The sequence below is a fragment of the Marmota marmota genome, unplaced genomic scaffold, assembly GCF_001458135.2.
Source record: "Marmota marmota marmota unplaced genomic scaffold, marMar, whole genome shotgun sequence".
Classification (NCBI taxonomy): Eukaryota; Metazoa; Chordata; class Mammalia; order Rodentia; family Sciuridae; genus Marmota; species Marmota marmota.
The window spans coordinates 7475640-7493255 of NW_025999998.1; the positions used below are offsets into that span (position 1 = coordinate 7475640).

A 17616-nucleotide genomic window follows, 5' to 3' on the forward strand; every position below is an offset into this window, starting at 1 on the left:
CTGGTATTGATGGAGTTCTCTCCTCCGCCGCTTTCTGCTGACATCAGATCTCTGCCATGTTGATATCGTATGCGAATGTCAGCCTTTCGTTCCCTTTGCCGGGCAACCAAAGCAACGGGTGAGTCCTGTCCGGCCCTCGGCAGGACCCCTACCGAGAAGCAGTTTCCGCGGGCTCCCAGCCCCGGCCCAGGGAAGTTCCGGGAGCCGGAACTCGGCCTCTCCGAACTCGGTGTAAGCTCGGCCTCTCCGAACTCCTGTAAGCTCCAAGAAGCAGTCCCCGCGGGCTCAGTTCCGGGAGCCGGAGTTCGGCTGCTTAGTGCTTGTTGTATGCTCTGATAGGAACAGGGTTCATGAAGCAGCCTCCGCGGGGCGGTTCTGGGAGCCGGAACTCGGGCGCCCCGCGCTCGGCGTTCGCTCCGATAGGCTCAGGTTCTTAGAAGCACCCAGGCGCAGAACCCTAGCAATCTGTTTGCAAGCCACAGGCGAATTGTAGCCTGGAATTACCTGATCTATGGCTGAATGAGTTGCGGTCAGTCTACAAACTTCTTAAGAAATGCTTTTTTTTTTTTGCACAAGGAATTGAACCCAGGGGCAGTTAACCAGTGGGGCATGTCCCCAGACCTTTCTTATGTTTTATTTAGAGATAGGGTCTTACTGGGTTGCTTAGGGTCTCACTAAATTGCTGAGACTGGCTTTGAGGAGATGATCCTCCTGTCTCAGCCTCAAAAGCCACTGGGATTAAAGGTATGCAACACTGTACCTGGTTTATTAACTTTATAGTAAGTAATCCACAAAAAAATTTTTCCTACTTTTACAAAAGTATTGCAAAAACATGTTTAGTATTTTAAATTAATTCATTTGTTATTCATCTCTTAAAATCCATGTAAATTAGGATTTTGGAATTGAAATCACTGAGATTCTTGATTTATAAATTTTCTTTTTTCTTTTTTTTTAACCACCAAAACCCTTTGTGTTTTATGTATTACCTAGAGATCCTAACTTTCTCATTCTGGTATTCTAAACACTACTAAATTGAGATTCTAACAGAGAAATAGAAAAAAATTTGTCACTAACCATCTAGATTTCACTTTAAACCTTCAAAAGCAATTCCTTGTTTCCATATGTATTTAGTATTATTAAGTACCAGAATTAATACCTTTGGGCAGAAAATCAACACTATCTAGTATATGGCACACTTAACATATTTTAAAAAATTGCCAAGGATGATTTTACTACTTATCCTTTTCCTCAGTGAACAAAAACATTTAAGAAAAAAATGGTCCTAATCAAGTTGGTAACATAGTAATACTAATTCTGTTTCTGTGGTTTAGCGACAGCTATTATTGATATTATAAACATACATGTAATGTGCATTAACTATAATTTTGACAAATATAGATACCTATATAAATACTACAAAAAAACAAGATCCTGAACAGTACTTTCTAATAGAACTTTGGAAATGATATTCTGTATTTGCATTGTTCTATTTACTAGCCACAGTCACGTTATTATTGAGCATTTAAAACCTAGTTAGTATGCTTCCAGTTGTACATTTTAATTAATTCATTTTTTTTGGTACCAGAAATTGCATCCAGGGGTACTTAACCACTGAGCCACATCCCCAGCCCCATTTATGTTTTACTCTGAGGCAGGGTTTTGCTTCATTGCTCAGAGCCTCACTAAATCGCTGAGCCTGGCTTTGAACTCACAATCCTCCTCTCAGTCTCCCAAATTGCGGGGATTACAGGCATATGCCATTGTTGCCAGCTGTACATTTTAATTTACACTAAGCTTTTAATAGCAACATGTGGATACTGGCTTCCAACTTGGAGAATACATAAATTTCCATCACTCTATAAGTTTTCACCTCCATTCCCCTGCCATCATAGGGAAACACTAAATATAATTTAGTTTTTCCAGTGTTGGACTTTATAGAAATGGATTCCTGCATTATGCCTCTGTGCCTGGTTTATTCTGCTGAGAATCTTTTGTCTATATTAGTAGTCCTTTCTTTTTAATTGTTCAATAGTATTCAATTGTATGAATGTACTATAATATTGTTTTTCCCATCATCTTACATTTGGGTTGTTTCTGGTCTTTTAGTTTTAGTGCTGCCATGCTTTATTTGATGTTTTGAATTAATCAAAGGGGGAAAGCTGTATGTGTATATCAAAAGATAATTTTAAAGACTTTAGTCAATAAAAGATAGTCAATGTATGATTCTATTATGATATTTTTGTAGTAGGATGAAAACTTAATTCCAACGTATATGTAAGGATACATGTACTTCAGAACTGCTATCACCTGGTTTGTGTAACTTGAAGAAAAGACAATAACAAAGACAAATCTACCAAAAAACAATTGCACTGTTTTCAAGACCAAAATAGACTTTAGGTGAGGATGAGTGTGGTAGGGGGCCCTCAAAAGATTAAGTGACAGATCATATATATTTTGTTGTTGGGGATTGAATCCAGTCTCTATGTAGTTTTGAATTACTTTGGTCTCTATTACCCTCTCACTGTTATTGATAATTATCAAATATCCACAGAGTTTCAAATCCAATGAAGGCTATCAGTAATCTAGTAGTCTATTTCCCTTGTGGTCTGTATAAACACTGATTAGAAATGAAACCATTAATTTCATGAGAACTAAGGCTCTGTTTTCTCAACTGAGGAAAACAGAATATTATAATCAAATGAAAAATTTTAAAACAGGTGTTAGCTCTGCTTTATTAAAGGATTGACTACAAATTCAATGACAAATTGCCATAGAATACATTAATTTTCTGAATCCTCAAACATATTTTGGAAGCACAGCTAAGGCATATCAGTATTTTTTGTTCATATATACATTTCCCGTTTCAAGCATTAATACTCAAATAACTTACTGATTCCTGAATATATAGTAGATTAACAATAGGAGGAAACATCCTACTAGATAATAATGAAAAGGAAATTTATCTTTAAGAATATGTTATAGTAATTCATAAAGTATATGATTCATACACAAAGAATCAGGGCTTCGAATCTTTCAAGTGGATTTTCAGCTAAAAATGTGTTCATCTATGTCTCTGCCAGTCATTCCAATCTCAGTCTAAATTCAAAAGACTAATTTCAAGTTCAGTTTTCTATTAACTGATTTTTATTAACTTTGAACACTTTACAAACTGCTCCATTTTAGTTACTCAGCAAATAATTATTGCACTGACAATTTACTGAATTTGTCAAGGAGTGTAAAATGCTTTTGGTTAGGTATATTTTTACTTAAGCCTAATGTTTTACATCGTAGTAGGCAATAACTGTTAACAATGGTTTAATACTGAGGGATACTTAACAAATAATGTATTTTTGAAGTGCATGTACAATAACTATGCAGCTTTCAAAAATAACCCTAAAGAATCTCTTACTGGAACTGACTACTGGCAAAAGGATTTCTTGGTCCTTTTATAACTAATTATAATATGAAACAATGAATGCATATGAAGCCAGATTTAAAGTTAGGTAGTCAGTATTATTTTTTTTGGTAAATAGGGTTTAACATCGAGTGAAATCTAAAATGGAGGCCATGTTGAGAATGAATTTCTGGAAAGGTTGAGCAACTCTTGGAATGTTAATGAAGCCCAGGAAACAGTCCCCCAACAGATTTGAAGATAGCCCATCCCAAAGAAATGTTAATGAACAGCAAACTTGACTAGGAAGTGCCCAGATTACTTCTTTGGCCCACCTGTGTCCCAAACCTTCAGACCTTCCCACATACATTCCATCACCAAAAACTATAAAAGAGGGAACACATCTGCCCTTCCACAGATTCCACCTCTTGGGTCCCCTTCTTCCTCTGGGAGAAGTCTTTTCTGCTGTCCTTTAATAAACTTCTAATTTTCCACTCTGACCTTGCCTTGGCGTGCTTTTCTGGTGTTATTCTTCAACATTGGGGAAGTAGGGACTCATCACCGGTCAACAGCGGTAACACATACATAATGTGTGGCTTTCAATTCCATAGCTTGAATTGGTAGTTTGGTAATTTATTCAATGTGGTGGTAAAATTGAAAATTTCACATTAACCTCACTATGGTTAGAAGTCACCACTAATGATCTTAAAATGGGTATTATTCTGCATATCCTAAATTCGAACTAAAAGAATTCTCTTAAAGGAAGTTATCTATTCCTAACTCAGAAAAAGCCTAAACCACCAAGTTGGGGGCGGGGGCACTGGGAGTCTTTAAGCAGCTTAAAACTGACATTACAATGTCCTAGCACAAGGGTCACAATTTTGCTAAAAAGGCAGTCCCTTAAAGTACCTATTTATACTCTTGAGACAGTTTTGCACAAGCTTCATTATGTGATTTTCTTGCCTGAAGATTAAAAGCAGTAAATTAAAAGGGTGGGAAGGATAATAGAACTATGTTCACTGACAGCCAGGAAGAAGCAACAGCTGACAGTGAGGAGACAGGAAAACAGACAATAGAACTAAAAAAGCAAAGCTATTCAGAGCCATGTAGTGTGAGCAAGCAGCCCTAACACCACTGTAGGACTAGAGGACTTTATCTGTAAATATAATAAAATGAGTATTCTAAATTTGAAGAGCTGAACTGCTACTGGTCACGTCAATGACGTAACAGTGGGTCATGAAATCTTTTACTTTTAGCTCAATGCTGACCAATGAGTTATTATTACATGGTAACTCATAAAAATACAACTTTTATGAAATTACGGAAGGTGACAATATTACTTTCTTAAATCTATTGTCCCAATAGTTGGTTTCTAAATCCTTGTATTTTATGACCCAGAGAGGTACAACTATTTCTAGAACTCTGCTTATTTTTCCTACAATGAGAATCTTTTCTACTTAATAGAGTGTTGCCCGGATTAAATGAGATAATGTATGCAAAATCTTAACACAAGGTCTAGGACACCAAAAAAAAAAAAAAAAGAGCTCGGTATTATTTTAGCACTGGTGAACTCATGCCGGCCCAAATCCCTTATTTGCAGGTGCAAAAATTAAGCCCCAAGAGAACTGACTTCCTAAGGCTCTACTTCTAATTTATTGTCTTCGATAAGCTGCTTAGCTGCAAACATTGGAGCTTTTGGGTATTGCCAGGGCCCGGGGACACGTGCCTGCTGGACTCCAGTGTGTAAAGAATCGGACGAATATGTTTGAACCATGCATTATCAATGGATGTTCCATATAGCAGGTTGTGGACTGACAACGTTCAACATAGAAGGAAGCCATTCATCTGTTTGAATGCAGCCTGGAATGGCATGAACCTCTACTACCTTAGGCTGTCAAGTAAAGAGGCTAAGGGCGAGGCAAGAAATATAATACAGATTGAGCTCAATTCCAAGTTTGGTCAACTCTGAAAAGGGATGAACACTTTTGGATGGTGAAGCTCCTGGGTCCTATAAACTGTCTCTGAAGTTAATAGGAGTTTTGCTGTCTTGGGATAGTTTTAGATCTTATGCCATTTACATAAGTTTCAGTCAAGTAGATTATATATATTCTACAATGTTATATTTAGTATTTTTATTTGCAGTGTCTAAAAACATTTTGAGGCATTTTACTTGTGTGTTTTAGATTTTCTAAAATTTAAATTTAGGTTCGCAAACTGATTTGAAAGCAGAGTTTAAATTGAATTTGACTTCTTAACCAATTTTAAAGCATGCATGTGGTATAAAAGTTGCTGTTAGAGATACTTAGGGCTCAAGTAAATGAAAATTATTCATATGGATTGGTTAAATAATAATCATAAATAGTAACAAAACAAATGACATTTAAAATTAAATACAGAGGTAAATACTCAGCATTTAGTTCATTCTTTCTGTAATATTTTTCCTAGAAGAGTGTATGTTATGTGTTGGTATTGCTTTCAGTTTTTAGACTATCAGAAATCTGTGAAAGTAATCATGCTTTCAAACTATATTCACTAGTAACTTTGTTTGAGTAGCTAAATATCGTTTATTTTATATTATAATGCTTTTCAGTCTTTTTGTATTGTTTTTCCTATGAATTATATTAAACCATATAGGACATAGGCATAGTAAATTTACATGTATGTCGTAAACTAATAATGTATTCCTAGAAGTTTGCATCGTTTTACAACGTTTTCATTATATAGAGGTAGTTGTGCCTGATTTCTGAAATACTGTGTTATTCTTCAGTATTCAAATAGTCTTGTACTCTACTTAGGTACTCAATTAAAAGGTTTATAGTTTAAAAGCTTGAAATTCTTTAACCTTAAACAATTTTTTTAACCTTTAACAAATTTATTGGTAATTTTTTTTAACCATTAAAAAATAACAAAAAACTGAATGAATCCTAAGATAGTTGCCATGCACTATTTGAATGATAAGGTGATGTTTTTCATTATTCTGGAGAAAGTTGGTATTATGTATGCATTCCTCTAAACTTCCAACTCTGGGATAATAAGTATCACTGTATTTTCAAACTGTAGGTGGTACATAATTTTGCTTTTCAGATTTTAAATTATGTGTATGTTTGTGTATATTTTTAAAGGATGGGTGTCAGGTGTGTAGTAAGAGTTAATTTTTTTTTCCTCTGATCTGAGCAGTCTAATAGGATTGTTACTTTGTTGTTAATATCTACACTGAGAATATAAGAAATGAAAATACTAAATAAGTAGACTTTTTAAATGATGAATATGCTGATTGTTTATTCTTTTATGTTGAACATCTGACTAAATATCCTTTGTTCTCAGTTACTTTATTAAAATAGTTTGCTTAAGTATATCATTTGTCTTTAACTCTTTGGATATTCTAGTAGCTACCACAAAATGGCTTATAAATTCCTTGTTGTTCACAGGTGCATAGTGTTCCCATATTTTGGAAATCTAAGATAAGTAGATTTGACTAAATCTAGTGTGTTAGAGACAGATGGCTGCTTTAAACAGGTGTCACTTTCATTTTTTTACTGCATTGTGTTGGGACTTCCACAGGGGTTCACAAAAGGGCTGTCTAAAGCAGGTGGCATTCCTTGCTTTTGTCTTTGGTTAGATATTTTAGAGTTAATTATTTTCCTAGGNGTGTGTGTTCGTGTGTGCGAGCGGAGCGTGGCTGTGCGGGGTCTGACTCCTGACACCGGGCTGCTGCTGCGGCGCGGCAGCCGAGGGGCTCTGTCCCCGGCTTGTTTACAATGGACCCTGCGCGCCGCGGCTGGGTCGGGGGTGTGGGCGCCTCGCCGCCCGCTGGCCCTCCCCGGCCCTCGGCGGCCGCACTTCAGGGATGGAGCGGGAGCGCGGGGGGCTGAGAGCCGAGCGGGAGAGGGAGCCACAGTTTTCAGATGCGGATGCTGGATCTTTCCCTTAGGTCTGGTGAGAGGAGGAGGGTCAGGTGAAGAGATAAGGGATTTTTTTTTTTTTTTGCCCCCGTTCTTTTTCAAAGCGGCTTGTTTCCTTTTTCTTTGAAAACCGAAATAGATAACAATGTGCGGCCGGGTGGGGGGACCCAAGAGGTGGTGTTTTGTTGTTGTTGTTGTTCACTTGTGGGGCCTTGTTATTTTTATCCTCATACATCCGTGAACTTTTCCCACCGCCTATTCCCTTCATTTTTGCCCCTCTTTGCTTGGTGCTAAATGAGCTGCTCTTCTTTGACCATCATCAGCTTCATGGTTTTCTTTTTTCTTTTAAAATTGTATTTTCTTTGTGCTGCAAACAGTCTTAATATCCATTCAGCACTTTCCCCCCTACCCCCCCCCCCAGCCCCAACCCCTTGCACATACATTGAAACCCGGGGCCTCTTCGCTGGGCTCTCTGTTGCACAGGGAAAGATATATATATATATATATATATTTTTTTTTCTTTTCTAAAGTCAGTCTCTGTCTCTCTCTTTTTGGTGTGTGTGTGTGTGTCTGTGTGTGTGTGTGTGCGCGCTTGTGATTTAAACCGGATGCAGGGTATCTGTTGTACTTGGGTTAGTAGTTATTGACAGTGCTTTATCCTTCTTGTGGAGATGGGAGGGAGTAGTAGTGAGGTTCCATTTCACTTTGATGAACCTCCCCTCCCCACAGTGGAGTGTTAACAATTTTCATTGTGGTTATGAGACTTCGTGTGTGATGAACAGGGAAAGGACACAAGGAAGCTTTCGAGAACTCACTTCACAATGTTATTTGTGACAGTTATGGTACTTTAAGAGGTTTTTTTTTTTTTTCATCATTTCCCTTTGAGAGTTGAAATTGAAGTCAAGTTGTTCATAAAGAATGCATGAAGCTTCTCAACTTGAAACGTGTGTATATTTCACTTTCTTTGTGGTTGTTAAGATCTAGGCATGTGTGTACTTAACATATATTTTTTATTTACTTTTTTATTTTCTTTGGACAGTGAACTTAAACCTGCTAGGAAGAGGGAACTTCTTTTTTTTTTTTTCCCCAAGAAAATGTTTTTCTCTGCAGATTTGAATACTTATCAGTCCTCAAGTAGTAGGGTTCTTGATTAAAGCTAACCTGGTTTTACAGATCTCAATTTTGTTCATTTTTCAGTCTAACTTTTAATTATCAGTCAAAAGTATTGTTAATGAATGTATACTAAAACAGATATAATGTACTATTATAGTTGCACATGTTGTAATTTCCAATTTAGATTTTAAAACACTTATTTAAACAGTATTCTTTGTAACAGCAAACATATATTGATTAACTGACAGCAGCCTGTGAATAATATGACAGCATTAATTATTCTTGAGATTGTCAATGAGCAAGTTGGGTAATTATAATGATATTTAGGCTAATATTTTAAAATAGGAGTTAGGGGTTTAATAAAACTTCCTTTTTCGTTTTCTTGTGATTCCTATTTTAAATGCAGATGATATTTTATTCGAAAGGAAGTTTTCTTCAGCACTCACATCTCTTTCTAATCATCCCCTCCCCAACCTAAATTCCATGAAAATTTCTCTGACTAACTTGTATTTTTTTTTTCTGTTCAGATGAGTGTCAAATGCCTGAACACTTTTGGATGGTGAAGCTCCTGGGTCCTATAAACTGTCTCTGAAGTTAATAGGAGTTTTGCTGTCTTGGGATAGTTTTAGATCTTATGCCATTTACATAAGTTTCAGTCAAGTAGATTATATATATTCTACAATGTTATATTTAGTATTTTTATTTGCAGTGTCTAAAAACATTTTGAGGCATTTTACTTGTGTGTTTTAGATTTTCTAAAATTTAAATTTAGGTTCGCAAACTGATTTGAAAGCAGAGTTTAAATTGAATTTGACTTCTTAACCAATTTTAAAGCATGCATGTGGTATAAAAGTTGCTGTTAGAGATACTTAGGGCTCAAGTAAATGAAAATTATTCATATGGATTGGTTAAATAATAATCATAAATAGTAACAAAACAAATGACATTTAAAATTAAATACAGAGGTAAATACTCAGCATTTAGTTCATTCTTTCTGTAATATTTTTCCTAGAAGAGTGTATGTTATGTGTTGGTATTGCTTTCAGTTTTTAGACTATCAGAAATCTGTGAAAGTAATCATGCTTTCAAACTATATTCACTAGTAACTTTGTTTGAGTAGCTAAATATCGTTTATTTTATATTATAATGCTTTTCAGTCTTTTTGTATTGTTTTTCCTATGAATTATATTAAACCATATAGGACATAGGCATAGTAAATTTACATGTATGTCGTAAACTAATAATGTATTCCTAGAAGTTTGCATCGTTTTACAACGTTTTCATTATATAGAGGTAGTTGTGCCTGATTTCTGAAATACTGTGTTATTCTTCAGTATTCAAATAGTCTTGTACTCTACTTAGGTACTCAATTAAAAGGTTTATAGTTTAAAAGCTTGAAATTCTTTAACCTTAAACAATTTTTTTAACCTTTAACAAATTTATTGGTAATTTTTTTTAACCATTAAAAAATAACAAAAAACTGAATGAATCCTAAGATAGTTGCCATGCACTATTTGAATGATAAGGTGATGTTTTTCATTATTCTGGAGAAAGTTGGTATTATGTATGCATTCCTCTAAACTTCCAACTCTGGGATAATAAGTATCACTGTATTTTCAAACTGTAGGTGGTACATAATTTTGCTTTTCAGATTTTAAATTATGTGTATGTTTGTGTATATTTTTAAAGGATGGGTGTCAGGTGTGTAGTAAGAGTTAATTTTTTTTTCCTCTGATCTGAGCAGTCTAATAGGATTGTTACTTTGTTGTTAATATCTACACTGAGAATATAAGAAATGAAAATACTAAATAAGTAGACTTTTTAAATGATGAATATGCTGATTGTTTATTCTTTTATGTTGAACATCTGACTAAATATCCTTTGTTCTCAGTTACTTTATTAAAATAGTTTGCTTAAGTATATCATTTGTCTTTAACTCTTTGGATATTCTAGTAGCTACCACAAAATGGCTTATAAATTCCTTGTTGTTCACAGGTGCATAGTGTTCCCATATTTTGGAAATCTAAGATAAGTAGATTTGACTAAATCTAGTGTGTTAGAGACAGATGGCTGCTTTAAACAGGTGTCACTTTCATTTTTTTACTGCATTGTGTTGGGACTTCCACAGGGGTTCACAAAAGGGCTGTCTAAAGCAGGTGGCATTCCTTGCTTTTGTCTTTGGTTAGATATTTTAGAGTTAATTATTTTCCTAGGAGGAGTTTTTTGTTTTTTTTTTTAAGTAAAATTTTTGTACTGTCCTCTTTGAACTACTGAAGATTGGTCATAGCTCATGTCTAAGTATCCCTGTATTTTCAAGCTGTAGAACTTGTAGATGCTTTTATAAACTGTTTATCAATTTTTACAAATAATGACAAGTTCTCTTTGAATCCAGAAAAAGAATGTGGAAGCTCCTTACACATTCAAAGGTCAAATTTATCTGAAGCAAAAGGATTTGACTAAAGTGAAATTTGGTTAACATAAGTCAATTTTAACCATTTCATACTTAGAATAATTTTTTTGCATGATGTTATTTTAATTTGAGCGATATGTTTTAGAAACAAATTTTTTTTGTTAGTTTCATATTTTAAAACAAAAAATTTCCTGACCTATTTTAGTTGCTGCTATAAAATTTGTAGAGTTTTTTTAAAATGAAAATTGTTTTTAAGCATTAGAGTTTAAAAATATGTGCTGGAGTAAATAAAAGAGTATTAACCTATTGATTTCTAGGTTTATTTTTACTCTGGGATTCCATCGCTTTTTTTTTGTAGGAATTTTGCACATCTTATAACAGATGCACCAGAGGGTGCTGTGCTGTTATCAATATTAGATTATTATAACTAAAAATGTGAAATGATTAGCACTTTTATTTAAAGAAAAAATTTTAATTACCTGTGCATTCAAATATATAGTCTTATTTCTGTGGAGTTTAAAATTTAATGTACTGTCTCATTGGCACTTTTATATTGAAGTGTGTGTATTATTGCAACATATAGCATACTAAAGTTGAAATCTTTGATGTAGTCAATGTCATCAGAAGTCCTTATAAATTAAAATATATGCAGATTTTTGAATCTCAAAAATTTATTTTAACTTGAGAAAAACATAACCTGGTGTTTTGGTTTTCTAGAATTTGATATTGCTGGCACATATCAGTATATTACATGTTCTTATAACACTTTTATATAGCATAATTAGTGATAGGCTTTCATGGCATAATGTTCAGAAATACACCTGAAAAGTATAAATGTTTATGGTGGCTAAGTGAAGGCAAATATGGTAGTTATCATGCTTAATAATCAACAATAATAATATAAAAAGTTATCTAGATAAATCAGTTCCTGCTTTATGCTGTTGGAGTAGGCTGGCTTGTTTTTTTTTTTTTTTGTAATTATTGATTTTATTTTTTAAATACATGACAGCGGGATGCATTACAATTCTTATTACACATATAGATCTGGCTTGGTTTTTGAATTCTGCTTATTATCAGCAAAGTTTTAGATTCTCTGACTTATTCTGTGCCTTATACTTCTAAAGTGGGAACAATTTTCTGTATCTGAAGAGATTTTTTTAGAGCTGTTGAATCTGGTGTTTTGGGCTGTTTCTTGCACATCAATTCTTTTCACAACAATATACTCTCAAAGGTAAATACTGACACAGTGGTGTCTTCTCCAAGTAAACTTTGAAAGGTAAAGTTTCATGGATGTATTCCACATTAAACTATAATCAGCTAATGGTGATAATTTTAAAAAGTAACTTTATAAAGTATAACAATTTATGTGGTGGAATGTGTCAAAGAATATAAAAAGTCACTAGAGAGTAACAATGTTTTTAAATACTGGTCTTAACTAAAGAAGGTTAGGCATTTTTTCTGTAAAAAAAATATAGTCCCACAGTTTACTAGTTAGTCAATGACACCGTGATTTTTAAAAGTATATGGCAAATTGTATTGTTTAGAAATCTTTATATTTGAAGTTTTGGGTTTATATCAAAGTACAGCATGTACATCATTAAAATGATCAGTTAAAAAACTGCATTGTTTTTAGAGTATCAATACAAAAATGCATGGTTTGAGTATATTAAAGGCTGAGAACACAGGCTTGGAGTCAGATTTCAGATAATCTTATTAGCTGTATGACCTGGGACAAGTTATTTGCCTTCACTTAGCCTCAGTTTTCTCATTTGAAAAATAGGGTAAATCTTAGGGTTTTTGTGAAATTTAAAACATAATTTATGTAATGTAGGTTAGTTAGTCTTTGTTGTGGAATACCTGTTGGTTATTTTTATTAGGAAATGTTTAGATACCTATTGTAACCTTTTTGCTACTTAGTTATCATTGAAACATGATCCTTGGTGACCATTTATTTTCTAATGTGGCTGAAGTTCTGAAAGACTTTGTCCACTAGTCCAAGTCCAAGTTATTAAGTAATTATTCTTTTTTCTCTCCTTTTAAAAATAAAACAAGACCATAAAGATATCTCTCAGTCACAGCTTTGGATTGCCATTTGATAATCAGTCTTGTTACCACATTGAATTAAAAGAATGTTAGTCCAAAATTATGTTTTAATTTTACTCTGCAGCCATATTATAGTGGGGCTCCTTCTACTACATTCACATAATTCCCCTGGTCTAGGGATTTCAGATTAAGAACTAATGATGTAACATTTCATTGTGTCTTACACTTCCCATTGTCCATTTCATTATCCTATTTAGATTTTCCTCTTCACGTTTCACGTGAATTTGTTTGAGATCATTTTGAGCCTTATTTATAAACTTCATATTAAATCTAGTCATTACTATATAATAGGATATTCTAGTCAATTTTATAAAGATGAATTGTTCAAGGAATTATTCTGCAGGTCTATAATATATTGCTTATTATTGTTATTTACTGAGGGTATGAAATGTGTGAAGTCAGCTCTGGTCTTCCTATAACAATAAGGAATTTTGGAATTAATTTGCTAACTCCTATCTTAGATTGTAAAGTAATCTTTGAACATTATCCAGAATAATATATGAAATTACAGAGGGGAAATGTCTTCTCTGGCTTCTTTCTTTGGATGTTAGAAATGTTTAGCATTTTGAAGTTGGAAGCTATATATAAAGTTGCTGTTTGGTAATTTGATACATTTTTATTCTTTTGAGCAATTTGATTAAGAATGAAATGTTTTTCTTATTTTAGAGTGATTTAAATGGTTTTAATCTTTGTCAAAGTAGAAAAATTATGATTAACACATTCCATTTGAAAAATTTGTCTGATAGTCATCTTTTTCCCCCAAAGTATTGTATATTGTACAAACTTTTTGTTTGACTTTCATTTTACCTGCTCCCATCTTCCCCCATCTTGTGTTTAATTAATTATATGACCCCCCTTTACGTTATTTTTATAATTAGCCCCATCACATAAATGAGACTTACTCTCAACTCTCTGCTTGTGAGTTTGACACATTTTAAAGAAACTTTTCAAAAAAGTCTAGGAAATAGGGCTTTACATCGGAAGATTATTTTCAATCATCTATTATTTTCTTATAATATTCATCTGACTACCCTCTTTAACAAATATATAACCTTATTTCACTAATGATGTACCTAAGTGTAGTTTTGATTCAGAATTCTCCGTCATCATGAGTTTGTTCTTGCCTCTAGCTAAATATTTTAGGGTTAATCTCTAGTTAAGTCTCTAGTTTGCACAGTCACATACACCTGTCTGTTGCTGACTCTTTTAACTCCTGGATTCTTTCTCATTTAGAAATACCCAGTCAATACAATTTGTCTTTATTTTATATTGCTTGGACAAGGAGTCCCAGAGGTTCTTGATGTTTCCTGTTTAGGCAAAAATAGGTATGGGATAATAGGAACTGAATCAGTGATAAGAGAGTAAGGCAATTGGTCTGAAAAAATTAAGTATATTAGTTGGTGAGAGGAGACAGATAAATTAAGATGTGGTAAAAAAGGAAATGAGAGACAGTGACTAGGTTGAGAAATTAAGGACTTCAAAAGTACCAGCAAAATAAGTATAAAGAGGAGACAACAAAAGTACTCAGTTTGCCCCTAAGTGTAAAACCTTAGCCTAGTCACTTAAATTATGTAGGTCTCAGCCTTTCCATCTGTAAAATGAAACAGTAGGACTTCGTAATCTCCAAAGCTCTTTCCAACACTAACAGTCTCTGATTCCATGTCAAAATTGGCACTGGGAAAAGGAAGCATGCCAGTAACATAGAGCCAGGAATTGGTGATTGCTTTACCTATGTTCTGAAAGGCTAGCATGTTGCTTGCCCTTGCTGCTTCTAATAACAACAACAAAGAAATAAAACTCTAAACCTGACACTAGGATAATGACCATACCTATGGCAAAGTGTCAGAAGGTTCTACCATTTTATTGGTTCTAGTAGAGAGGATGGCCAAGTGCCCTGATTTGCTCACCCACATAGGAATTATCTGAGCCTCACAGCTTGAGTTCCTGCTGGAGCCAGCTTCACTATGTATGTGTGCCAGACAAGTGTCTGACAGTTGGGGCTCCTGCCTGTTGCTCACCAATGAGTTATTTAAAACCGGACATAATTTCACAAGTATGTGGATAGATGAGAGAGAGAGACAGACAGACCAGAAGCACTAGAAAGTAATTTAGGTTTCTTTTGATTTCATTTTTTACATTTCTCTATTTATAAAATCCTTGACTTTTTCATCCCCCACCCAATACTATTCAACTGGTGTTTGAGCTCAAATCCTGTCAAGGTCTGGGCAAGTTCAGACACTCTTTGGACTACTTTGAAGCCCTGGTCTGGAAGCATTGCCATCATCCACACTAGTCTTCTCTTATATTTCTCCACTGGTAATAATTATTACTTTTATTTTGAATATGGCTTGTACTTAGATAATTTTTTTTAATAAATAGAATGCTTCACAAATTTGCATGTTATTCTTGTGTTGGGGCCATGATAATCTCTGTATCATTCCAATTTTAGTGTATGTGCTGTGGAAGTGAGCATGATAATCATTCTTTTAATTCAGATTTGGTATCAGAAAAACTGTTATGTCTCATCTGCATTTTCATAAAATTTTAATGTGGTAAGTAGATGTCAGGATTTTTAGAGCAGGACTAACTAAGAACAGAAACATTTTTGCTTAACTCAGGAAAAGTCACATATTCTACTATACCTCATTTCTTTTGCCAGCCTAATAGGGAAGTGAATGAAAGATTAAGAGACTCTAATTACTATTATTATTAAGTTAATTTTTTTTAGTTGTTAATGGACCTTTATTTTATCTATCTATTTATTTATTTATTTATATGTGGTGCTAAGAATTGAACCCAGTGCCTCACTAGTGCTAGACAAGTGCTCTACCCCTGAGCTACAACCCCAGCCCCATTATAATTTTTAAAAATTATTTTTGAGTGCTATTTTTAGTTGGTTAATGTAAAAACATTCAAGTTTCTGAACTACATTCAGATTTGTATGCTTAATAGCATGTGTTTATTTCAATATAACTATCATACTTAGAATGCATCTGGTTCTCTTAATTTTCAGTCATTTAGTGTACCTTAATTTGCAAAACCATTTTAGAGTTGCATATTACTTGACTTGTGAGTTAAGTTTCTTTCTTCCATACTTTAGTTATGGAATAATGGGAGATGTTGCTATAGTAGAGTGGGAAGAAACAGATAATATTTAAAAATCATATCCTGTTTTTCTTATTGATACCAGTGCCTTATATATTCTTCCCAGTTCATTTTCCTGGATTGTGAAGTTTTGGTGGGGTTCGGACTCCAGATAGGCATTGTGAAGTAACTCAGAAAATCCACCATCTTTTCCAAATTTCTTCTCTTTTCTGCTAGGCTACTGTACTGAGAACATATATTTTTTGTGAGGGTAGGCATTTTATTACTTTAATAAAACGCTTATTACATTATTAAATTATTCAAAAGTTTGAGTGTATTTCTACTTAGTGGTTCCTTTTCTTCTACACGTTGAATATATCTGTAAAGGTCTGTTCATTGGGATACTATTGGATATAAAACAATATCTTTCTCTTTTAAGGAGGCTGTATTGTGATTTAGTCATGCACAGATTCAGATAGGTAGGAATAAAATAAAGAAATAATGAGAAAAACTAGTTCATGCATTAAGTGATTCCCTAAATCTTTCTCTTAAAATTTTGCTGTAGATAGGTGATTTTGTGGTATAATTTTTGAAATAAAACCTAGGTTTTTCTTCTGCTACTGGTGTTGACATTTTAAATTACCCAAGAGTATATATGTAACAACAGGCTTTTACTGATTGGCATCTGATTATATCTGATAACAATCTAAGAGAGGAGTTTTGATGAAGTGTCAGCTTAAGGGTCATTAATAAAAAAACATAAGTAACTAATAATCTGGAAATCACTTCTAAAGCTTTAAATGTGTAACATGTATTTGACTGTGCCTCAGTGAGAACCCAACATGAAAAATTTATACACAGAGACCAGATAAACTTAGATTCTTTGTTTTACAACTTGATTATACTGAATGTTTCTAAAAAGGGTGTTTAAAAATGCTTTACATTTTTATGGTATACTTATAACATGGAATTTAGCTTAAAACTGTTTTGTATATATGAATGTTTATGTGTGTGTACACTTTTAGAAAGTCATTTTAATGATATATGGCTTAGTGCTGTAGAACTTACCAGTACCTTTTTTTTTGCTTACTCGTTTTTGAATTATATATCTTGGAATAGTATTAGGGACATTTAACATTTACCTCAGTGCTATTTTCTGGAGACAAAGAAAATCAGGGGAATGGTTTAAGTTCTTTGAATTACTTTTGTGTGATGTTAGAAATAGTTTTTAGTAGTGCCTCACATTACCTGATGAGTTTTAGAGGTATTTTTAGTTCATAAAGACCATGAATGTTGAATTGAATTAAATTATAGTTAAAGACAAAAAATGTAATTAATTTAAATTATAGTAGGATAAAATATTGTGCTGCTGGGTCAACATTTGATCTGTTCCTTTGTTTTTTAGAAGTCTGCTGAGTTTTGAAATTTAAAACCATTAAATAATATTGAATGGGTAAAGCTATATAATATATGTGGATTTATATTTCAGCAAAGGTATAAGAACCATAAGGCTTTGAAGTGAGGAGGGATTTTTAAAAATCTTTGAACTTGGAAAGAATGTATTTTAATATTTTAACTGGGTTAGGATTGCCTGAGCACATTTGAGTTTGAGA

The 17616-nt window shown here is 33.7% G+C and overlaps 1 non-coding gene across 1 annotated transcript; it reads right to left on the reverse strand.

Moving 5' to 3' along the window:
• Nucleotides 1–15288: 15288 nt before the first annotated feature.
• LOC125617938 lies at nt 15289–15392 on the reverse strand. The gene has a single exon (XR_007349076.1). It is a non-coding gene; the product is annotated as a U6 spliceosomal RNA (small nuclear RNA).
• Nucleotides 15393–17616: the final 2224 nt, after the last annotated feature.